Below are 25973 nucleotides of genomic sequence, written 5' to 3'. Positions count from 1 at the left end.
TTTTCTGAAGCTGGAAACGGGGAGAGACAGTCAGACAGACTCCCGCATGCGCCGGACCAGGACCCACCTGGCACACCCACCAGGGGCGAAGCTCTGCCCACCAGGGGGCGACGCTCTGCCCCTCCGGGGCATCACTCTGCCACGACCAGAGCCACTCCAGTGCCTGGGGCAGAAGCTAAGGAGCCATCCCCAGCACCTGGGCCATCCCTGCTCCAATGGAGCCTCGGCTGTGGGAGGGGAAGAGAGAGACAGAGAGGAAGGAGGGGAGGGGGGTGGAGAAGCAAATGGGCGCTTCTCCTATGTGCCCTGGCCGGGAATCAAACCCGGGACTTCCGCACGCCAGGCTGACGCTCTACCGCTGAGCCAACCGGCCAGGGCTTTATTCTGCTTTTTAAAGAGAACTTTTTGGTCAGGAAAAAATAGTGGCATGATGGTCAATATTAAATGCATAAAAACTAAAACACTTTTCCAAAAGTGTTTGGATATAAGTAGTTTCAAAGATTTCTAAGTAAAATACAGAGTTTTCAAAGAAGGTGGTCAAAAAGATGTCAATTAAGAGTAACATATGTTGAGTTATAATGTACTTGATTTTTCTTTCTAGATTAGTGAGGAGGAAAAAGCAAGGAATGGGTTTGGCATTAAAACAAATCAAAACAATACAAAAAAAGTAAATAAATTGAGGACTTAATTTTTGAACAAATTTGCCTAGTTCTGTTGAAAAATTACGTATTCAAGTAATAGATAAAAAAAATCTTTGGTCCTAAAAGAACTTTTATATAACTAGTAAAATGTAAACTCTCACCTCTTAAATCAGTGGTTCTCAAACTTTTTGAAGTCACAGCGCATTTAAAATCCTACAAATAATTGCAGGTGCACTATATACAAATTTCTGAGAAATATGTGAAAATAATTAAGTCAAATATTAAAGGAAAAAATATAAAGTCCAAGCATGCTTTTGTGATAATTAAACAAAATAAATACAACAAAATTAAATTTATTCTGACATTAACAAACATTTTTATGTTACATTTTTTGTTATACTTATAAGAATTGTAAAAAAGAGGGGTTAAAAATAAAAAAAAAACTAACAAAAAAGTTATCTTTTTATATATGTAGATACATTCTTAGTAAGATTTAGTAAATTCGGCAGGTCCTGGTATGAATGTGTTAAGTTGTTTTATTCTTGTGTTTATGAGAAACATAAGCCTGATATGTCCTAGCGATTTCTTCAATGTTTGGGCATATATTTAAATGCAAACTCTCATTCTTTGTCAATACATTGAAGAATTCCTCTCTTTTTACTCTTAATTGTGTTGAGTACAGAAAACCCCCACCATACATATCATCTTAACTTTACACCAAACAAAGGGTAGAAGAAACTTGCCCGAAGTCTTTCTGGGGAACATGGGGGGTAGTGTAAACAATCCAGCACCACAGCTTCACAGCCTTTTGCAACCTAATCAGGCAAGTGAGTGGGGGGGTTGGGCAGACTGTCGCTTTCAGCCAATTCCCTATACCTCTGTCCCCCAAAAATCTAAACTCCAAAATCCCTTTTGGATTATTGGTCCTCAATAGGCACATATTTCTCTGAAATACCATAGGGTGCACCTGGAAATCTTCTAGGGCACACACTTTGAGAACCACTGTCTTAAAGTAATTTTAATTTTTTTATTTTTGATAATTATTTATGTTGATAAATACAGAGAAAATATGAACTATAGAATGCAAGTGTGGCAGTTATTTATGAACATAAATTAATCTTTTAACTTGTATTAAATTTCTTGAATTAGTATTGGTTAATAAAATTATACAGGTTTCAAGTGTACAACTCTATAATACATCATCTTTATATTGCATTGTGTGTTCACCACTAAAAGTCGAGTCTCCTTCTGTTACCATTTATCACCTTCTTTACCCTCTTTTACTCCGCACCTCTTTTCCTCTGGCAATTTCCTAAAATACTGCTAATTTTTTATTATCAATTTAAAATATTCATAATTTTATCAATATTGATAACTAGGAGAACTTAAGAAAGGTTATATGTCCAATGTTAGATTCTCATTTTCTATAATAATGACTATTAATATTTATAGGGAACCTACTATGGATTAGGAAATTTTCTCAAGTTTCTAAACTTCCTACAGATACATTATATTTTTCTACATTTTAAAGATAAGTCAAATCAGTTACACATGGGTAAAGTCAATTTTCCAAGATCACTCAGTTAAGAAATGTGGAAACCTTGATCTCAATAGGCTCTTAGAATAAGCATATTTTATTATTTAGTTGACTTTCATCAAATTGCAAATCATGTTTCTTTATTAGTCATTGGGCGGACTTTCAATTTCTTTTCAGGATGTAAAGAGCTAAAAGAGTGTTCCTCCTATTTACATAGAAAAAAGTGGTATGTACAGGCCGCCAAGGTATGACTTGTCTTGACTTTAGTAGGCAAAGGAGTTTGCAGGGGGAAAAAAATTGACTTAATATGATATACAGTGGAGGAAGAGTAACTTACCGAGTGATGTAAGACCTGAGTGTTGGCTTACATGGGGTAAACACAGCTGTATATAGTTATATAATTTAGCAAGGGCATTCTGATGACTGTGCACTGTCAAAAACATATGTAACCCCTATGAACTATTGATATGTGGGGAATCTGTAACAATTCAGTTTTTTGCTGTTGTTGTTCCATTTTGTTTTGTTTTTTAATAAGCCAAACCATGTGCTATTATAATGGATTGACAAGTGCTATAAGAAAGTCTTACTTACAGTTCAGACATACTGTAAGAGCTGCAGGAAGGGAATGAAACCACAACTGGATGTTTTTCTTCCACTGCTCTATGGAATAGAAGGCTTCATCTAAAGAGAAAGGGAGAAAGGGCAACAGAATCCTGTTTAAACTACTATGTGATGGCTGGCTGTGGGAAAGCTGTGTTAGACATGCTCTCAGTGTTACCAGCTGCAAGCACTATGCCTGATTGGTACATAAGTGTGTGGCAGCGCCACATGTGTGTGGCCTATTGTAAGGCTGGTGGCTGAGGCCAGGCAGGTTCACACTGGATTTGGGCATATGGTTGAGAAACTGCAGAGCTGGAAAGTGTCGAGCCATACCCATTTATTGGAGGGTTGCAAGGACAGAAGAACAAATAAACAACAAAAGGGAAAGAGCTAATAAACAAAGGAAAATCTGCTATTGGCAGTAAGGTCAAGGAAGCAAGGAAAACTACACCTCATGGTGCTGTGAGAGTGATCTGGGAGAATTGCCACCCAGGGGAAGCACCCATAGCTTTACATAGTCTATGCACAAGTGCCTCTGCCACGTGCTCATGCACTAATCAATGGAAGTGCTTGCAGCTGGTAAACCCACGCGCAAGCCTAACACAGCTGCCCCACACCTTTGTAAGGCTAGGGGTTCTTGTGCTTAGGGGGATTGCGGCTGGTGGTTGCCTGCCAGCCTCTGTGAGGGGCCGTTTTGCTGTTTGTTTGCCTGAGAGGTGGTTTTCCCTGCCTGTGTGCTTATTTGCATTGTGAGATCTATTAGATGCAACGGCCCAGTGCTTTCTGGCTCTGCAGTTTCTCTACCGTCTTCCCAAATCCAATGTGGAGCTGCCCAGCCTCAGCCACCAACATTATATTGGTGAAAAGCCATTGAAATTGGGGAAAGGAAGTCAAGGACACACACACACACACACACACACACACACACACACACACACACACACACTCCATTCCCCCAGAGGAGGGGCAGGACTCTGTGCTGGGCTAAGCACTGCATCCAGTAGAGATATAGGAGCACCGAGAAAGCCATACCAACAAGACGCAGGAGCATGGTGCGTGCCCAGCATGGAAGTTTAACTACTAGAGCAATAAAAATCACCTTTGTACTGCTCCCATCTCTGGCAGACTAGTATCAATTGACAATTGATAACTAAGTACTTAAGGAAGAGAAAAAAAGATATAAGTGATGAGAAAGAGATTAGCTTGAGGCTTGACCTTGAGCTGAGGGTGGTGCCCACCTTGAAAACCACCCTCTGGAAAAACCATGATTGGTTTGTGTGGGAAAACAGCTGTGTTAGGCTTGCTCGCTGGTTTCCCAGCTGCAAGCGCTTTGCATGATTAGTGTGTGATCACATGACAGAAAGCCACAAGTGTGTCTCTATGAAAAGCTATGGGTGCTTTCCCTGTTTATTTGTGATTCTCCCAGGTTGCACTCCCATCACTGTGAGGTGCAGTTCCTTGATTCCCCCAGTTGCCACCATGAGGGCTGGTTTTCCTGATCCCTTGTAAAAGAAAAACATGTTTTTTTGTTTATTTTTTTATTTGCTTGCCTGTCTCTGTGAGCCTCCAACAAACAGGTAATGCCTGAGTGTTGGGCAGATAAAATGTATTATGCTCACTTTGTTAAAGATGACACAAGGAGGCCGTTGCCCAGGTAATATTAATGTGTGTTGGGGGCAGGCAGGATTGTTGGAGCCTGGGGCTTGGTTTTGGGATTAAGCCTTTCCCACCCTTTTTGATGTGGGGCGGTACAATCCAATCATGCCTCAGAAGTGTCTTTGTATTAGAGACCTCCCTATTATGTATATTGGATTAAGGGTTTGGATTTCTACACTATAAAATGGGGGCAAAACGAGAGCTTGCCCTCTTGGTTCCTGAGATTTTCAGCAGAGGAGAGAGTAGAGCCAGCAGCGGGAGGAGGCCACGTGGAGGAGGCCAGGAAAAGCAGCCAAGATGGCGGAGTGCTGAGTGAGATGCCAGTTTGTGCAGTTTGTATCTGTGATAAGGAAGGAGATGGGGAACTGAGGAGAATAAGGCTGGTGAGCTAGAAACCTTTGATTCTAGGAAACTCGGATAAGTCAGTAGCTTTGTGAGCACTGAATGTAAATGGGTTTTGGAGCCCAGTGTGTATTTTTACTTGCCCGCCGAATGCAAGCTAGGATTAAAGACTATGGCCCATCAGCTTTTGGCTCCGTTGTTTCTTTGCCGACTGTCCGAATCCAATGCGAACCTGCATGGGCCAGGCGGCTATTGCGATAGTGGCCCTGGCCTTGGATACTGGCTTTACACTGAGGCTTTCCAGCTTTGCGGTTGCTCTGCTTTCTGCCTAAATTCAATGTGAACCTGCCTGGCCTCAACCATCAGCATTACAGTATGTTAAAGACCCTAGTGGAAAAGGGAGAAATGTAAGGTAAGATGGGTAATTTCATTAGATGGAAAGGAAACTGTCAGAGAGTCAAATATAAATGCTGGAAAAGAAAAACATGGTAAAGCAATTAAGAATGCCCTTAATGGCCTCATTAACAAAGCCATCACAGCTGAGGCAATAAATCAGTGAACTGAAAATAAAACAACAAAAATTAATCAAACTAAAACATGAGAAATAAGAAAAAAATGTAGAAGTACTGTTGTGCATTATCATACATTCTAACACATGTATAAATGAGATTTCATAGAGAGAAGTAATATTTAAAGAAATAGAGGACAAGGCTCATTCAAAATTAATTTCTCTCAACCATATTTCCATGAAACTGAGAGAACAGCAGATAGGAAACACACACACAAAACAGACAAACCAACCAAACAAAACATAACAATTACAAAAATAGCACCTATACATATCCTATTCATATTGAGGTAGGATAAATACTATAAAAAGAAGCTGGAAGACAATGAAAAAGGTATATTTATATCACGGAACTAAAATAAAGTTTACAGATTTCTCATTAAATTCCATACAAGTTAGAAGACTGTGGAAAGATAACCTTAAGGAGCTGAAAGACAAAGTAGAAGATATTTTCTTAATTTTAATTACTGCTAAGAAAACTGATGGCTAAGGCAAAATGAGAGCAATGTATTATAAGCAGATGGGGCAGGAGTAGGTTTACAGTTTTTGTATGAAAAATAACAAAATAATAAATAAATAATACAAGAATAAACTGTTTTGTGCACTCACAACTGGAAACCTATTTTTGTTCCACTCTGAATTTTAGTTTATATTAAAGTAAAATGTGGCAAAAATAGAACAAAAATGGGACAGAGAAGTTGATAATAAACAAAAGTGAGGCCCTTTGCTACATAAAATATGGTATTATGTATTTGAAGGTAGACTCTAATTAATTAGTTATGTATTATTACTTTAAGATACCACTAAAATTATTTCACAGAAGGCCCAAGTGCTAAATGGAGTATTGGAAAAGTGTTATGCGTACAATCATTTAAAATTGCATTTTTGAGCATTAAAGCAGATCATGCATTAAGAGTAGTTTTATTTATTTAGTTTTTATAAATAAATTTTTATTAATGTTAATGGAGTGACATCAGTAAATCAGGGTACATATATTCAAAGAAAACATGTCCAGGTTATCTTGTCATTCAATTACGTTGCATACCCATCACCCAAAGTCAGAGTGTCCTCCGTCACCCTCTATCTAGTTTTCTTTGTGCCCCTCCCCCTCCCCCTCTCCCTCCTCCCCTCCTGAACCTCCCCCTCCCCACCACGCCCAGTAACCACCACACTCTTGTCCATGTCTCTTAGTCTCATTTTTATGTCCCATCTATGTATGGAATAATACAGGCCTTGGTTTTTTCTGATTTACTTACTTCACTTTGTATAATGTTATCAAGATCCCACCATTTTGTTGTAAATGATCCGATGTCATTATTTCTTATGGCTGAATAGTATTCCATAGTGTATATGTGCCACATCTTCTTTATCCAGTCATCTATTGAAGGGCTTTTTGGTTGTTTCCATGGCTACTGAGAATACTGCAATGAACATGGGGCTACATGTGTCTTTACGTATCAATGTTTCTGAGTTTTGGGGGTATATACCCAGTAGAGGGATTGCTGGGTCATAAGGTAGTTCTATTTTCAGTTTTTTGAGGAACCACCATACTTTTTTCCATAATGGTTGTACTACTTTACAGTCCCATCAACAGTGAATGAGGATTCCTTTTTCTCTACAGCCTCTCCAACATTTGCTATTACCTGTCTTGTTAATAATAGCTAATCTAACAGGTGTGAGGTTAGATTACAGTTTTGATTTGCATTTCTCTAATAACTAATGAAGATGAGCATCTTTTTATATATCTGTTGGCCATTTGTATTTTTTTCCTGGGAGAAGTGTCTGTTCATGTCCTCCTCCCATTTTTTTTTATTGGATTGTTTGTTTGTTGTTGAGTTTTATGAGTTCTTTGTAAATTTTGGATATTAGACCCTTATCTGAGCTGTTGTTTGAAAATATCATTTCCCATGTAGTTGGCTGTCTGTTTATTTTGTTGTCAGTTTCTCTTGCTGAGCAAAAACTTTTTAGTCTGATGTAGTCCCATTCATTTATCTTTGCCTTCACTTCTCTTGCCTTTGGAGTCAAATTCATAAAATGCTCTTTAAAACCCAGGTCCATGAGTTTAGTACCTATGTCTTTTCTATGTACTTTATTGTTTCAGGTCTTATATTTAGGTCTTTGATCCATTTTGAATTAATTTTAGTACAAGGGGACAAACTGTAGTTGAGTTTCATTCTTTTCCATGTGGCTTTCCAGTTTTTCCAGCACCATTTGTTGAAGCGGCTTTCTTTTCTCCATTGTGTGTTGTTGGCCCCTTTATCAAAAATTATTTGACCATGTATATGTGATTTTATTTCTGGACTTTCTATTCTGTTCCATTGGTCTGAGTGTCTATTTTTCTGCCAATACCATGCTGTTTTGATTGTCGTGACCCTATAATATAATTTGAAGTCAGGTATTATGATGCCCACAGCTTCATTCTTTTTCCTTAGGATTGCTTTGGCTATTCGGGGTTTTTTATAGTTCCAAATAAATCTGATGATTTTTTGTTTCATTTCTTTAAAAAATGCCATAGGAATTTTGATGGGAATTGCATTAAATTTATAAATTGCTTTGGGTAATGTGGCCATTTTGATTATATTTATTCTTCCCATCCAAGAACAAGGAATATTCTTCCTTCTCATGGTATCTTTTTCGATTTCCCTTAACAATGCTTTGTAGTTTTCGTTATATAGGTCCTTTACTTTCTTTGTTATGTGTATTCCTAGGTATTTTATTTATTTTTGTTGCAATCGTGAAGGGGATTATTTTTTTTAGTTTGTTTTCTAATGTTTTATTGTTGGCATATAGAAAGGCTATGGACTTTTATATGTTAATTTTGTATCCTGTGACCTTACTGTATTGGTTTATTGTTTCTAGTAATCTTTTTGTGGATTCTTTGGGGTTTTCAATATATAGGATCATATCATCTGCAAAAAGTGATACCTTTACTTCTTCTTTTCCGATATGGATGCCTTTTATTTCTTTCTCTTGTCTGATTGCTGTGGCCAGAACTTCTAGCACCACGTTAAATAAGAGTGGAGAGAGTGGACAACCCTGTCTTGTTCCTGATTTAAGGTGGAAAGTCCTCAATTTTATGCCATTTAATATGATGTTGGCTGATGGTTTATCATATATGGCCTTTATCATGTTGAGATATTTTCCTTCTATACCCATTTTGTTGAGTGTCTTAAACATAAAGTTGTGTTGTGTTTTATCAAATGCCTTTTCTGCATCTATTGATAAGATCATGTGTTTTTTGTTCTTTGTTTTGTTGGTATTGTGTATTACGTTAACCGTTTTATGTATGTTGAACCGTCCTTGAGATTCTGAGATAAATCCCACTCGATTGTGATGTATTATTTTTTTAATATGTTGTTGTATTCGATTTGCCAGTATTTTGTTTAGTATTTTAGCATCTGTATTCATTAGAGATATTGGTCTGTAATTTTCTTTTTTTTGTGCTGTCCTTGCCAGGTTTTGGTATGAGGGTTATGTTGGCCTCATAAAATGTGTTTGGAAGTATTGCTTCTTCTTCAATTTTTTGGAAGACTTTGAGTAGAATAGGAACCGAGTCTTCTTTGTCTGTTTGATAGAATTCACTAGTATAACTGTCTGGGTCTGGACTTTTATTTTTGGGGAGGTTTTTAATAGTTTTTTCTATTTCCTCCCTGCTAATTTGTCTGTTTAGGGTTTCTGCTTCTTTATGACTCAGTCTAGGAAGGTTGTATTGTTCTAGGAATTTATCCATTTCTTCTAGATTGTTGAATTTGGTGGCATATAGTTTTTCATAGTACTCTACAATAATTCTTTGTATATCTATGATGTCTGTGGTGATTTCTCCTCTTTCATTTTGGATTTTGTTTAGTTTTTCTGTTCTCTATTTCATTTATTTCTGCTCTGAAGAGTAGTTTTAAATAGAAACTATTTTATGTAATTTTTCAAGGAAAATCAAATCACTAAGGGCAAAAGAAAAAAAAAGTTTATCTACCCCTTGAATTATGAAAGGCTGAAGAGAAAAGAATTTGAACTTTGCCAATGTCTTAAACTAGGCATAGCCAACAGTTTTTGCCCCCAGGCCAGATTAGAAAGAAAACTTTTTTCATGAACTGGATGAAATATTAAAATTAAAAAATTTTAAATACAAAACTGTTTGTTTAAGCAAACAAAATTTTATTATGTAATTTGTTTATGAATAAATGTGAGTGAAAATTTTAATATACAATATTTATAAAAATATATTTTAATAAAAATATAATTATATATTATATAAATATCCAAACAGTATCACAATCAATTGAAACAATATTTAATTAATAGAATGATCTTGAAGGGGTTATATTGCAAATAAAACAATTATTTTGTTTTACATACAGCCTGAACATGTTTTCAGTTATCAACTGCAGCTATTGTCTATGCTACAATGCCATTTGATTTAGCACACTTGACCACAAAATATAACGAATTGTTTGACCTTGGGTGCACACTGGCAAACTCTGCCTAAAAGAATGTGGGTTTCACATTGCTGCTAAATGTCAAATAGTTCATATCAAGTACAGACGAGTACAAAAGCTGTAAATATTTATAATGGAATTTTTTTTTAAATATAAAGAAGTATCACGAATCCATTCCACCAATTATTGGAAGTTAACCCTACATTAGTCACATGCAAAATTCTTTCCGCGTATCACTATCTTCTTTAAATATCCCGATTTTTAATAATCAAAGATGCTTCCGCTTCTGAGTAGCTGAGATTTTTAAAGTAGCGTAGAATATTAAAAATTTAATCATGGGTTGCATAAACTTATTACCTGGGCCGGATCTGGCCCGTGGGCCATATGTTGGCCATGCCTGTTTTAAACACTTGTCTATAAAATGTGATACTCTAATTGTTACATAAGAAGTAGAGATAATAAGTTTAGCAAAAATTTCATTGAATTGTGTTAGTAAAGATTCCGTACTATTATTAATTCCAACATTATATTATAAAACATCTAGTGAAATGAGTAGGGATTACACAATCTGATATCTCTTTGGAAAGGTGTAGAAATGCTTTTGCCTTATGTTATTCCTTGACACTATTTAGGCCACCCAATTACCAGGAACTTTTATTTTTAGATAGTGAAACAAACTCCCACATGCCCCCCGATTGGGATTCACCAGGCATCCCCCATCCCCCATTGGAGGCTAATACTTATACTGAGCTGTTTTTGGTGCCTGGTGTGGAGGCTCCATGAGACATCTTCAGCACCAGGGAAGAGGCACTCAAATCCATCGAGCCATGGCTGCAGGAGAGGGATAGAGAGAAAGAGAAAGAGAGAGAGAGAGAGAGAGAGAGAGAGAGGAAGAAAAGAGGAGGGAAATTGAGGAGAAGCGATGGTCAGTTATCCTGTGTACCCTGACTGAATATCAAACCCAGGACATCCAAACACTGGGTCAATGCTCTACCTCTGAGCCAACTGGCCACGGCCGACCAAAAACTTATTGTAGGGTTTTGTTGTTGTTGTTCCCTTAAATCATATCTATAATAACAAATGTGGGCAAAGTTAGTATTTAAGAATAAAAGTTCTAGTGACACAACTAATTGCATTCCCCAGTATTTTTCAACCTTGTTTTGTCTGTTTTTCTTATATGCAATTTACCTGCCTCTCAATGTCCTTTTTTTCTCTCTCACATATACAGAAAAACTATACACACACACACACACACACTCACATTCACATTGCTTTTAACACAATGCATCAGTTAATTACATTTGTCTTATTGATTAAATTATGCTATGTTAAACAATAAGGAATTATATATACCATGATATAGAAAGATATACAGAGTACATTGGAGATAAAGGATTCTGCAAAAACTGACTTATTTTTTTGGAAAGGATGTATTTCCATATGTATACTATTTGTGAGTTATGAAGTCATGTAACATTTTATCTGTTTATTGTAAATTTTAATATTTTCAAAAGAGCTGTTTCTGTATATATACTTTTATACTTTGCATTAAAGTGGAAAGAGGAATTTATTAATAAATAAAAATTCAATATTTTTTTGATCACAGAGTATTTAAACATTTCAAATAGAATGTAGCCATATTTTCAAGAATCAACATGGTTGGCTTCTTTTAAAACATACATCATTAGATTTGTCATAAAGAAAAGCCAACCTGGTCAACAATTCTATTGCATTTCATGTCTATTTTGTTCTGAAAAAAAAGTAAATAGTTTCATAACAACTAAATATAGTTTAAAATGACTTTTCTGATTTCCTTTGGAATGTAAAGAAAAATAATCTTTCAGCAACAAAGGATGTCTTAAGAAGTAAAAATATTGCTTACATGGTAAAACTCAATGAAATATTGTAACCATCCTACTGTGATTATCAATATTTATTTTTTCTCATATGTTTTTGTTATGAGTAAGTATCCAATAAATATGTCAAGAGCCACTATATTAAAAAATAGATACAGAACTTAGAGACTTAAATAGCAAAAGATAGAGAGTTTGCTTTCATTTCCAAATATATTTATATCACTTATTGCTTTGCAATTTGTCTCTCTCATCAATTACAAATGTATATAATTAAAGACATAAATTTTTCATTTACACACAGTTAAACATAAGCAGAGTATACTAAACACTTCAACATTTGCCACAAATATTCAGTGGCAATAATTTAAAAGTATTATATATACTTTTAAAACACTGAAAAAAATGTAATTGATATATAAATAAGTAGACTTTTTGTGGTAATATGATACTTATTTAAAATGTTTATTTATCTCCAATTCATTCTAGTAGATTAAAAATTTTGTGGCCCTGGCCGGTTGGCTCAGCGGTAGTGTGTCGGCCTGGCGTGCAGGAGTCCTGGGTTTGAACCCCGGCCAGGGCACACAGGAGAAGCGCCCATCTGCTTCTCCACCCCTCCCCCTCTCCTTCCTCTCTCTCTCTCTCTTCCCCTCCCGCAGCGAGGCTCCACTGGAGCAAAGATGGCCCGGGCGCTGGGGATGGCTCTGTGGTCTCTGCCTCAGGCGCTGGAATGGCTCTGGATGCAACAGAGCGACGCCCCAGAGGGGCAGAACATCGCCCCCTGGTGGGCATGCCAGGTGGATCCCGGTCGGGCACATGCGGGAGTCTGTCTGACTGCCTCCCCCGTTTCCAGCTTCGGAAAAATGAAAAAAAAAATTTTTTTGTTACACTTAAAGATAGATAAATTAAGCCCTGGTCGGTTGGCTCAGTGGATGAAGCATCTACTCAGTGTGCCAGTGATTGTTGGGTCCAACCCCTGGTGAGGGCACTTAAGAGAAGCAATAAGTACACAACTAGGTAGAACATCTAAGTGAAGCAATGAGTTAATGATCCCCCCCACCTCTCAAATTATTGGAAAAACATTTAAAATATAGATAAATAAAATACAAGAATTGATAAGTTTGTAAAATATAAGCAAATTTATCTTTGTGACATACAAAGATTTAATAAATACTGTTAGCATCTAAAGATATAAAGAATATATTATACAGGTTTGATTATAACAGTGGTCCCTAACCTTTTTTGGGCCACGGACCGGTTTAATGTCAGAAAATATTTTCATGGACCGGCCTTTAGGGTGGGATGGATAAATGTATCACGTGACTGAGACAAGCATCAAGAGTGAGTCTTAGACGGATGTATCAGAGAGAATATGGTCATTTTTAAAAAATAAAACATTGTTCAGACTTAAATATAAGTAAAACGAAAATAATGTAAGTTCTTTATTCTTTTTCTGCAGACCAGTACCAAATGGCCCACAGACCGGTACCAGTCCATGGCTTGGGGGTTAGGGACCACTGGGATATAAGAAACTACAATCACAAAAAGATTAAAGACAAGAACATCATGAGGCTGAATGAAGATCATTGTACTAGTGGATTTCAGCTCCACTCTGTACTCTGAGCTTTCTTATCCATTACCTTCTGACTGTAGCCAATATGAACTAGAAGGAAATGTCAAGAGGAGAAAATGATTGGGGTTCATTATTCTTCTGACTCCTTTCCTTAGGGTCATACAGAGATAGTCCTGTACTGTTATTAGGCTTCAGATTCTGCATTATCCCTTGTAGTTTTCCTACACACTGCCCATATGTTTATAAAGTTCTCTTCTTTAATACTACATAAACACAAAAAAAGAAAGAAAGAAATCTTACCTTTTGTAATAATGTAGATGGACCTGGGAATTATTATGTAAATGACATAAGCCAATCAGAGAAAAACAAATACCATATGATTTCGCTTATATATGGAACCAATGAACAAAAAAAACTGATGAACAAAGTAGAGACAGAGACATGGACACATGGGACAAACTGAAACTGTTAGGTGGGAGAGGAGTGGGAATACTGCATGAAAGAAGGTAAAGGGATTAGCCAGAAAACATATATACATAACACACAGACACAGATAGTGATCTGGAGGTAGAGGTAGGTGGGGGTAGGCAAAGGGGGGAAGAAATAGGAACAGAAAGAAACTTTGCCTTGGGCACAAGGGCACATGATATGGGGTGGAGATGGTGCGTTTTATTAAGTTGTACACTTGAAATGTGTGATTATAAACCAATGTCATCCCAGCAAATTCAATTAATTAAAATTTTTTATTTTAATTTCCATCTGGGGCATATCCTCTGATTTTGTCTAGGACACTAATAAGAATTAATTAACAAACAAAGAAACATAAAAAAATGAAAGTTTAACTAATAATAACAGTCAAATATAGCAAATTAAAGTAATTGTTATGAATTATTTTACCTTAAAAAATTTTATGCTAACCAGTGTTGCTAAACACTGCACAGAAGCCATCTGCCGGTAGGTACATAAATTATTATAAGTTCTTTCTTAGTGTACTTCTGGCAGTATTTATTAAAGTATATAAATATATGCTAAACATTGATGCAGAAAATCTCCATGCAGTACATAATGCTAATTGTGTTAAAGTAATTAGATAATGACATGGATATTTATTATGTTTATTATTTAATTATAAATGTGTACAAAGTTTTAAGATAATCACAATGTTAAGTTGGAAATAACTTAAAGATTTGGTGGCTAAATATGTTTGCTTTATTGATATCATACTTTACAGTTAAAAATATAATTGTAAGAAATACTGATTGGCATATAAATGTATAAGAAACTGTTGCAATGTAAAGAATTATGTTATAAAATACCTCATAAACACACATATATGTATGGTATGACATTTGTCTAATGAGCATGCAAATAACGGAATAACTTTCCCTTCATTGAGCTTTTCTGTGTCTATTTTGTTTTTTATGTTTTCAGCATTGAACATATGCTAAATAGAAGTTTAAAAAATGCTTCACACATGTTTATATCTTCTAATGCAGAATCTTAAGAATTAATCAGAAAGAAATCATGAAGATGCAAAATTCATTGCATCACTTTTTATGTAGTAATTGACTTTTGGAAGTAAAAATGCTCATAACTAGGGTTTATTAAATACTGTGTAATACTTATATTCATAATTATAAATGGTTTATATATTATAAGGGAATCATTGACATAAATTTAAAATTATTAAAATTTAATGTGTCATGTGCAACTGTTCTTAAAACAAATTATTAGTGGAATCCCTGTCATCTGAAAGTGGTTTCAATTCTGTAGGTCAATGCAAAGTTATGAATGAAAGATAGATATAAAATCTAAATATCTACTTAATATTTATTTAAGTTTGTGTTCTGGGTGTGTGTTTATTTTTTTATTGAATATGAGACCATAATTAAGAGTAGTAGAAGCCTCCAACTCTTGGCATAGATTGGCATTCATCCACTCATACTTTTGTGGTTTATATGGAAGTTGTCCTGAGGCAGGAACAGATATTGCTCAGGGACACCTTACTACTAAGACTTTATTGTTTGCCCTTTTTAAATATATTCGTCCTCTAACAATGTAACTGTGAAAATATTTTAAGAAAGAAAAAAATATTTATATCTCCCATTAAACCAAATGAGTGTTCTAATGTTGCATTATATTTTATATTTGTTAACCTTTCAGGATTAGGATAAGCAAACAAACCAAAAAACATTTTCTGTCATGTTTATGAATGCTTTATAAACTCACCCAAAATGTAGTGTTTTGTATTTGAAACTTTTAGCATAATGTCATTTACTAGTTTATGTCTTTATTTGTTGACTTAGAAGCAGAATCATGACATAGAACATATATAGCAGCAGTGGGAAAATTCTTGGATCCAAAATCAGATCTGACTGTTATTTATCTTCCTTCACAACCAAATGTTTTACAGCTCATTATTTACTTCAAAGCATCTACTAGAAGAGGATATTTTTTTCAGATTTAAAATAAACTCATCTTTAAATAACACTATTCGTAAATTATAAACCATGAGCCTTAATTTACATAGAAATTTGACACTAAGTTTACTAACAAGATTAACTAAATTAAAAAAAAAGACCTGAAATCAATAGTTTAGCAAAACAAGTGTTTCACTAAGGGGATTTTACATCTTGTACAACTCAGAGATCTAGGGTCCCTCAGTCTTATATTATTATTTTTCTATATGTGCAATTCAGGATCTCCATGAGAAAGAAAGAAGGAGAAGGCACATTTAATCTTAACAGTTTTATCCCAGAGTCATATACCTTTCCGTTGCTCACAATCCATTGGCCAAAACTAATGACCTGACTCCAAGCTAATTGCAAAGGGTGATGTAAAACAAAACATCCATAGAAAAATTATGAGATGATTCATGAGAATGAACTGTTTCTGCAATAAATACTGAGAAAGATAACAATGGCAATTCATATCTAGAAAGAATCTCAGACAATTTAACATGTGCTTTTACAAAGTACCATTTCTTTGAACTATTTGATTAGCATTTTTGTAAGACAACATAAAACATTAGTATACATTATTTCATCAATTGAAAAACACGTGTTTTGTCACATTTCAACATCTCTGAAATTAGAATTCATCTTACAGTCACAGTTGAGTATTGACAGGCATTAAGTAGATGCTATGACCTGCTTGTCTGCACAAAAACTTGTAAAATGGGTGCAAATATTGATAAGAAATCTCAGAAGTAATGAATAAGCCCTCTTTCAGGAATGTTGTATGAAGAACATTTTTGAAGGCAGAGGCAGTGATGCTATATAAAAAATACCAATAGTAATAACTTTGAGCCAAATAGTTAAATTCAGCAGAATTTAAATTCTAACATAAAGTTTAGAAATACATTAGCTAATTAATTAATTTCACTCATTATTTCCTTTAATAAAATATTCTCAGGAATAAAATATGTTGAAAATTTTACTAATTAAGACTGAGCTAGATATTTCAACAAGTATATAATTTTTAGAATAAAATCTAAAAATATTATCCTGGTTCAGTTGGAAGTCTTTATTCCTTTTTATTCATGATGCATAAAATAATAGTGTATCTTAAAATGGTTGAAATTATAGAGTTGAAGAAATATTACATAAAATAATTAAGGAAATTATTTTAAATTATTATTACTTTTGTTTAGATATTAAAAAATTAAAAAACATAAAAACAATTAAACCAATTTCTCCCAGAACAACACTTTAATTTTTTTTTCACAAAATGTCATTCATAATGTTGAGTTAGGAATGACTAAGACATTCCAAAGACACCTGTATACAGAATAACTAATATTATGTACTATATGTTATTAGTAAAACCTTTATGCTGCCATATTTTTATAATTATCATTCTTTCTTTACAATTTTTTTAATTGATAGGAGGGGAGGCAGAGACAGACTCCCGCATGCACCTCACTGGGATCCACCCAGCAAGCCCCCTATAGGGCGATACTCTGCCCATCTCAGACGTTACTCCATTGCTCAGCAACTGAGCTATTCTTAGTGCCTGAGGCAAAGACCATGGAGCCATTCTCAGTGCCTGGGACCAACTAGCTCCAATCAAGCCATGGCTGTGGGAGGAGAAAAGAAAGAGAGAGAGAGAGATGAGAGAGGGAGGGATGGAGAAGCAGATGGTTGCTTCTCCTGTTTTTCCTGACCAGGAATCAAACTTGGGACACTCACACGTTGGGATAATGTTCTACCACTAAGTCAACTGGCCAGGACCATTATTTTTATTTTTACAATTTAAAATCAAATTTCAAAATTTTTATATTAAGGCATGAAAGTACAGTTATTTAAAATATTTCTATTTAAATCATGAGGTTGTACTAAATTTTGAAGTATAATTCAAAGTGTAAATACTCTTTGTAATATCACAGATGATACATTTCCAAGCCAACACATTTGGCTCAAATCAAAAGGGATTTAGTAATAATGTCACAAAAACTCTAGATAAAGAATTTTTCATATATATGTTGATTGATAGCCATGAGCTCATTCAAAGCCCAGGGAAAAGCTGAGTGATGTCAAGCAGTTGGCAACTATGCAGCTCAATCAAAGTAATACCTCATTGCTCCAGAGACAATGACAGGACTTGACGTAGAATCTGACAGGTTCACTGATATTAGCTCTAATAAGACCACATTTCAGTGCAGTCGCATTAGCTGCAAACTGCACTGCTCTCTGTTCATAGTCCCTGAGGAGGAGACCTGATTCATGCCATCAGATACTGTGCAGACAAGCAATGAGTGAATAGAGCTTAAATGTGATAGAGTAGAAACCTGGTTTATTCTCTCCATAATTTTCTTTAAACTGCATTTGTCCAAAACATCCCACTGTTTCAAGCAAATAAAAACAGAGCTTGTGATATGTTTTCTGCACTGTGATGGATTCTAGAAGGTAAATAAAGGATATGCATATGATTTTCCTGCCTTCATGGGGCTTGGGGAAATATATATACACCAGTTCTCTCTTACACACTCCCCAGCCTTGGCCTCTGCACCCGCAGTCAAACTGAGGAAGGAAATACACATGATAAATCATACAGCTGTATTCAATTTATACATTCAAATGAGATGCTGACAAGAGCTACAGTCAGGATTTTATAGACTATTCTAATGTATGTTTTGTAAGGAAACTTTGAGTTCAGACATAATTGATAAGATGGTCAGAAGCAAGGGAAGATTTCAAGCAGCAGGAAATGAAAAAGTTGTAAAAATATGGAAAGCCTTGGTATATTATGTGTTCTAAGAGATAACTCTTATGAAAGTAGTTGTTTGTAACTTCGGATGGACTACATGTCAAAAATTTGGAGGGACAGTGTTTGGTGAATAGAATGATTAAAAAAAAAAAAAAAAAAAAAAAAAAAAAGCCCTGGCCGGTTGGCTCAGCGGTAGAGCGTCGGCCTAGCGTGCGGAAGACCCGGGTTCGATTCCCGGCCAGGACACATAGGAGAAGCGCCCATTTGCTTCTCCACCCCTCCGCCGCGCTTTCCTCTCTGTCTCTCTCTTCCCTTCCCGCAGCCAAGGCTCCATTGGAGCAAAGATGGCCTGGGCGCTCGGCATGGCTCTGTGGCTTCTGCCTCAGGCGCTAGAGTGGCTCTGGTCGCAATATGGCGACGCCCAGGATGGGCAGAGCATCGCCCCCTGGGGGGCAGAGCACCGCCCCTGGTGGGCGTGCCGGGTGGATCCCGGTCGGGCACATGCGGGAGTCTGTCTGACTGTCTCTCCCTGTTTCCAGCTTCAGAAAAATGAAAAAAAAAAAAAAAAAACAAACAAACAAAAAAAAACATCAGAGACCTTAAAATTCAGGTAGAAAATTTAGACCTAATGATATCTCTTATCAAAATGAATGAATGTTTTAATCTATAGTGTTGGCACAATAGGGAATTCTGAATTACAGGGAAGATTAATCATTTACCATGAGAATCAAAAACTAGTACTTCAAGTGATCATTGAAAAGCCAACTGATTCTGAATAAGTGTGAAGGTATAGGCTAACACAATATCATTAAAACGAGACAGGAAGGGGCAGGAATTTCAGAGGATGAGGATAATGCGATGATTTATTTTCATTATAAATACAGAGTGATATGTAAAGACTCTTTATTTGGGCCCTGGCCAGTTGGCTCAGCGGTAGAGCGTCGGCCTGGCGTGCAGGGGACCCGGGTTCGATTCCCGGCCAGGGCACATAGGAGAAGCGCCCAGTTGCTTCTCCACCTCCACCCCCCCTTCTTCCTCTCTGTCTCTCTCTTCCCCTCCCGCAGCCGGGGCTCCATTGGAGCAAAGATGGCCCGGGCGCTGGGGATGGCTCCTTGGCCTCTGCCCCAGGTGCTAGAGTGGCTCTGGTCGCAGTGACGCCCGGGAGGGGCAAGAGCATCGGCGCCTGGTGGGCAGAGCGTGGCCCCTGGTGGGCGTGCCGGGTGGATCCCGGTCCAGCGCATGCGGGAGTCTGTCTGACTGTCTCTCCCCGTTTCCAGCTTCAGAAAAATACAAAAAAAAAAAAAAAAAGAAAAGAAAAGAAAAAGCAATCATATTCAATATCTCATAATTCTTTGAATCTGTAATAACTACATTTTTCAGACAATGAGTACTTGGAAATAGCTCTGAAGCTAAGAATACATTATGAAAGCCAAATAAACTATCTCCTAATGCTTTGTGTTTTTCTTTTTTACAGAAGATTATCATGTATTCCTATAGGAAAACTTGACACTGAGTATTGCTATGAGTTGAGCTTCAGTCAAAACATCCAAGGTTGCCTGAGCATTTTTAAAGAAAGTTTTCAAGACTCATTTCTATTTTAAGGGTGGTGGTGGTGGGCATAGAACTCATTGAGTGAGAAAGGAATAAAAAAGCACACACCTAATTCCTCCTTGACTCAATCAGTCTTAGTTGGAAGAGGCAGTATGCTTTCCTCTTAATTTGTGTAAACAATTCAGTGTGTGAAAGAACAGAAGATTCTAAAATTGGGTGTAATTTTAAGTGGATTTATAGTACTGCCTAGAAAACTTTATTTTTTTGTGTGTGTGTTTTCTTCTCCATCATGCTGTTATGAAAATTATCTATTGAGAGACAGAAAAGCTTAGAAGTGTGTGAAAGAACAAATGTGTTGCAACCTTAATTAAAATACTTGTCACTGACACTGATGAACAAAGAAGAACAACTATAGATAAGTCTGAAGTTTCCTCAAACTCATTTCCACTTACAAATAGTTCATTCTTCACAGGATAACTAAATGTCAGATAGTGTCTGTACTCACATACCATGTTTAATCTCAACCTATACTCATCATCATAGTTGCCGACAAATTATTCTTTGATTGATTTTTATTGCCTAGCAAATGAGAGTACACAGATAAGGGATAGATATTTTTTGGATGCAAAGTTCTTGTTTAACTCAGGTTTATCTCTCTCCAAGAGTTAAGCCACCGAGGTTTTATTTTATTTTTTCTTTGTTCTACCCTCAATGTTACATCCTTTGCCTCATTCATTTTTTTTTATTTCTTTTTTTCAAGTATCAACATTTGACAATCAACTTTATCAAGATTGCCTGGTTTAAAATCCTAGCTCTTGAATGTCAGGACTTGTAAACCTTGCTTGGAGAAAACGTAGCTCAATAAAACTATATCAGTGTTTAATAAATCCTACATGACAATGATAAAAATTTAAAGGGCAACCCTTCTTTCCAAATAAAAACAGCATTTTGCTAGCAGGAGAGCAGCACATTGCACCTTACATTATTGTTCACTTATATGTGGCCCTTGCTTGTTCTGATATAGTATTATTGTAGATTAAGGGATTGTCCATTCACTGTACTTAGAAACAACAGAACCACCTTACTGATGTTTAATTAATTATTCAACTATGAAATGGAAGATTTTTGTTTTCTTGTAGATTGCAGGACACTTACTGGCTAGAGGCTCAGCACCAGGGTATCTACTTCGTAACACTGATCACTGCCTGTTTGTAGCAGATGTTAGCAAGGGGAAGGACTGAATGGAATACACAGATAATATGTGTGGTTGTAAAAACATGTCATATATAAAGCAACCACAATGACAAAAGTGCTCTATAGTGATCTCAATGCTTGTCACAACCTAAATTTATTCATGCATTATTTTTGGACAATTTTTTTTGGTAAGCAGAAAACAAGTTTCTTAAATAACAACAAATTAGGAGAGTGCAATTCATACTTAAATAAGACAGGAAACATCACCTCATTGTATTATTCCACTTGGAAAAAAAATTGTCATGTTAACTAGTAGTAATATCACTTGTCAATAATATCAGCCCAAGAGCATTTTGTAATTGAAATGGCAATAAAAACATTAAAATGCCTGCAATTCTCTTTACCATTACTTATTTTCCTTTTTCTTCTGCTCTCAATTCTCTTGATTGTGCTTTTTGGCAGCATTCAATCCCTAGAAGTACATGATTTATAGTATACTTGTTATGTAACTATACAGGGGAGCATTGGGTTACAATCATCTCGACATATGATGTTTCAAGTTTACAACGCTCACTCCGACAAACAGTTTAAAAAGTTGAGATGTGAGTGTTTCGGCTTACACCCTTAGCATCATACTTACGGAGCATAGGTAAACTAGTTTGGTTGCATGTGGCAGAAGAATACACAGTAACAGGGTGAGGGAGTTGGCATCCCCCAGTGAGTGAGGGATTTGGTATACCTACGCCATTTTGGACTATTAAAACTGCAAGTGTTTCATTTGTGTTGCTTTGTTTGGTGACTTCTGGGCCCTTATCATGGCTCCCAAACAAAATCAGAGCCTTCAGATGGTAATGCTCTGTAGGAGAGGAAAGCCTATGAATTTACAACTGTGTTAGGATGGGTAAGTGACTTAGGCTAGGGTGTATTTCAACTTACACCAAAATTCGGGTTGTATCACTGTCATAGGAACAAAACCATGTTTTAACCCAAGGACTTTAACCCTGTATTGACTTTTTAATACATAACTATATTGACTGTCCCTCATTCTTGATGGTCTTCTCCTTTATCAATTTTTCCTACTTTCTGTCTTCTGCCTCTGCTATTGACTATTCTTTCTCCTTCCTACTCCAAAATGTAGATGTGCCCAAAAGTCCTGTCTTTGAATTTTTAAAATTTTTCCTCCTCCCTCCATTAGTGATTTAAGCAGCTTCTTAATTTAATTATCCTAAACTGATGACATCCAAATATGCGTCTTTCTTTTCCCACCCTAAGGTGGATATAAAATCAGATGCTTCTGTAAGTACGCTGAGGTTAACCTGGTGAGGGTCTCTGACAATGATTGGTGTGTGTCTTTGAAAGGAATAAAAATTCATCTTTAAATTTCTTTCTCAGTGATATGTAGGTAGTCCAAAATCTTTGAAAGTCTAGACAGAGCATATCCCAATAACAGAAGAAATATTTTTCAATGGTTATGGCCCTATATATACAGAATAATAATTCTTTAGAGTGGGAAGTAATTTAAGAAATCACCAAAGCCCTAGCCAGTTGGCTCAGTAGTAGAGCATCAGCTAGGTGTGTGAATATCCCTGGTTTGATTCCCAGTCAGGGCACACAGGAGGAATGCCCATCTGCTTCTCCACCATTCCTCCTTTCACCTCTCTCTCTCTCTCTCTTCTTCTCTCCTTCTGCAGCCATGACTACATTAGAGCAGGTTGATTGTTGCTAAGGATGGCTCCATGGCTTCCTTCTCAAGTGCTAAAATATGGCCTTGTTTGCAATGGAGCAAGGATCCCTGATGGGCAGAGCATCAGCCCCTAGTTGGCATGCTGGGTAGATGCCAGTTTGAGCACATGTGGGAGTCTGAATCTGCCTACCCTCCTTTCAGTAAACTAAATATTAAAAAAAGTAATTACCTAATGAGAACATCTATTTTCAAAAATACAGTGGTATCTTGACACACGAGCACTTTAAATCATAAGCAATGTGAGAGATGAGCAGTCACTTGAGGGATTTTTTTCTTTAAGTAACGAGCAGATATTTGAACCAAGAGCTTCCGCCACCCTTCACTAGACTGCCTGCTGAATGTTCTCAAAGGGAGGAAGAAACAAACTTCCATGGAAAGATTTTTGTTGAAATGGCCTCTAAGTGAAAGCAAGGAAAGTGTGGTAAAAAAGCCAAACGTCAGTGAAGAAAATGATGATGATTAAGCAAAGTAAAAAAATAGCAATTAAGTTTAGCAACAAAGTTACTATCATACATAGTGTGTAAGTGAAATTTTGCCATGAAAATGTAGTGTTAAGTGTATAGAGAGTAAGTTATGTTAAGCTTTAGCACACGAAATGAAAGCCTCCTCTGCCAGTCTACTCCCCCCTCCGCCAGAATCTTTGCCTAACCCTGAAGGTAAATACACTTCATAAACCACTTTATTTCTTTATATTCTCTCTTATGTATATGTGTATATATATATATTATATATGTATTTGTTATTTATAAAGTACATTTTCTTATTTAAAAGTATATAAAACAAGAAATTTGTGTGGTTTTTGGGGGCTGGAATGGATTAGTTGCATTTCCATTAATTTATATGGGGAAAATTGATTTGAGACACAAGCAAACTGAGTCACAAGCTTGACCATGAAACAAATTAAACTCATGTGTCAAGGCACCACTGTATTGTGTTTAAAACCAATTAATATATATATATAATAGTTTATTTTTATAAGTGATTTGTGTTATTTTTCTGCCTTTTAAAAGATTTTTGACCTTTTAAACAAAATAACTTTTCAAAAATATGCTTCAATGTTGACAAAATAAATCAAATTCTTCAAGCCCTTTTGATCTGTGTATCAATCACCACTTTTCTTAATTTTCATTTCAAGATACTTTTAAAAATATTTCTTAAACCTTTACTTTTTAACATTGCTATCTTTGTTTTCTCCTTTCTGGATATGCATACTCTGGATCTTCTTTTTATGTAATCTGTAGTCAATATTTTGTTTTTAATCTTTGTGTCTATCATAATAAGCCAGGTGATGCTACAGAAATAAAACTGAACTATTTAGTTGTTAAAAAAACTTCTATTCTTTGTGTTCAAATGCCTCTTATTTAATTCTTTAATAGCATGCCTTATCTTTCCTGAATTCTTGAATTTTATATTTTATTAACATATTCATTGGCAATTTTATAATGTGTATTTTTGTGCTTATTTTTCTTATAATATCTACTAAAGAAATTGTTTATTCAAGAAAAACAAGTAGATCTTGATAAGAATAGGAATTTTAGCAATGTAACTTAAACTACTTCCATTCCCAGTTTATTCCTAGGTTGAAAATCAGCAGCTCAAAACATAGTATATGCAAAAAAAAAAGAAGAAGTTTTGCAGCTATTAGCTATTACAAAGGAACAGAGCTAATATGAAACTTTTCAAAATGCCTCATTCCAATAGCATTGTCTCTACTTGACTGATCTGCAAGCTTCTTGAAAAAGCCTTAATCTGCAGGAATTTTCCCATTTAGAACTGATGCAGAACTTTCTCCTTGAAAAAAGCCAAATCCTTAGGGTGTTTGTTAAAAATAATCAGAAGCAATTGTTCAACTTTGGAAGCTAAGGCTGCAATATGAATATGGATAAACAAGAGCCAAGACAAATTTAAAAAGTAACATTTGAGGAAGGAGATAGTGACAGAGGACTTTGAAAAGCTCTGATATATTGGGTGATATAGAAGATTGTGTGCATGCCCAGTAAGAACCTAAGAAATCATCAGCTACTCAACTCTTACTAGCACTGAAGGTTATACAAGCAGGAAGTCGAACATATGTGTAAACTGCCTGAACATTTAAAGAGTAATCCAATATATCACTTTGGCAAATAATTAAATACTTATTGATTTAAACGATTTAAGAAAATTAATTGACCTGTTGAACAGTCATTGGCTGACCATTAAAGGTATCATGATTAATTATATGACCATGCTTTTACACTTTACTGGCTGTTTGACATTCAGTAAGTTATATAAGCTTACTAAACCTCATTGTTTATATCTTTAAAGTCTGATAACACTTGTGCCTACAAAATGGCATTGTTGTAAGTGGTTTGTACATGTTAATCAGTGTTGCATTATTGTTTCTGATAAAATAGTGCTCTAGCTATAAAGCTCTATAAGTTTTCATACAGACATTTTACCTCACTGACCTGATTTCTCATTCCATGGGGTAATCATTGTTGAGGTAAGAGCTTATGAAGTAAGAAAAAATAACTAGTTGAAACAGAAGTAACATTGCTACTTGGAGGGTATGTAAAATGTTAAAAGACATAAAAATTCAAAGGCCACTGAAAATAGAATTCAGAAAGCGAGAAGAAAATACCAAAAGCATTTTTTTTAAATGAGTTCAGTAGTTAAACTAGCGCTAGCACTTTAAAAGACATGTTAGGGAAGTTTTGCAGGAGAGGTAGTAACACATGATATAGTCTCTACTGAATTGGAAAACTCTGTCAGTAATGGAGGTAAAGAATTGGAAGATATACAATTAAGAGGTGGAAGTAGTGAAGATTAAGTGGAAATCTTAAAAAGTGGATAAATTCAAACAAATTTAGGAGATTAAATTGAAAAGATGCTATGGATTGAAAGAAGTCAGGGAGAACAGTTCTTAAAGATTGAGTTAGGTTTCTGCATTTTGAACAAATAGGTGGTGTTACCCTTGACTAATATTAGCACCACTAAATGGGAACAATTTATGGTCGGCAAACTTATTAGTCAACAGAGCCAAATATTGTTGGAATCCATGGGAGTCCGAAAGACCAGAAAAACAGGCTTTATT

This window comes from Saccopteryx leptura, chromosome 2 (assembly GCF_036850995.1).
Source record: "Saccopteryx leptura isolate mSacLep1 chromosome 2, mSacLep1_pri_phased_curated, whole genome shotgun sequence".
Taxonomy (NCBI): Eukaryota; Metazoa; Chordata; class Mammalia; order Chiroptera; family Emballonuridae; genus Saccopteryx; species Saccopteryx leptura.
This window is presented reverse-complemented; position numbering follows the sequence as displayed.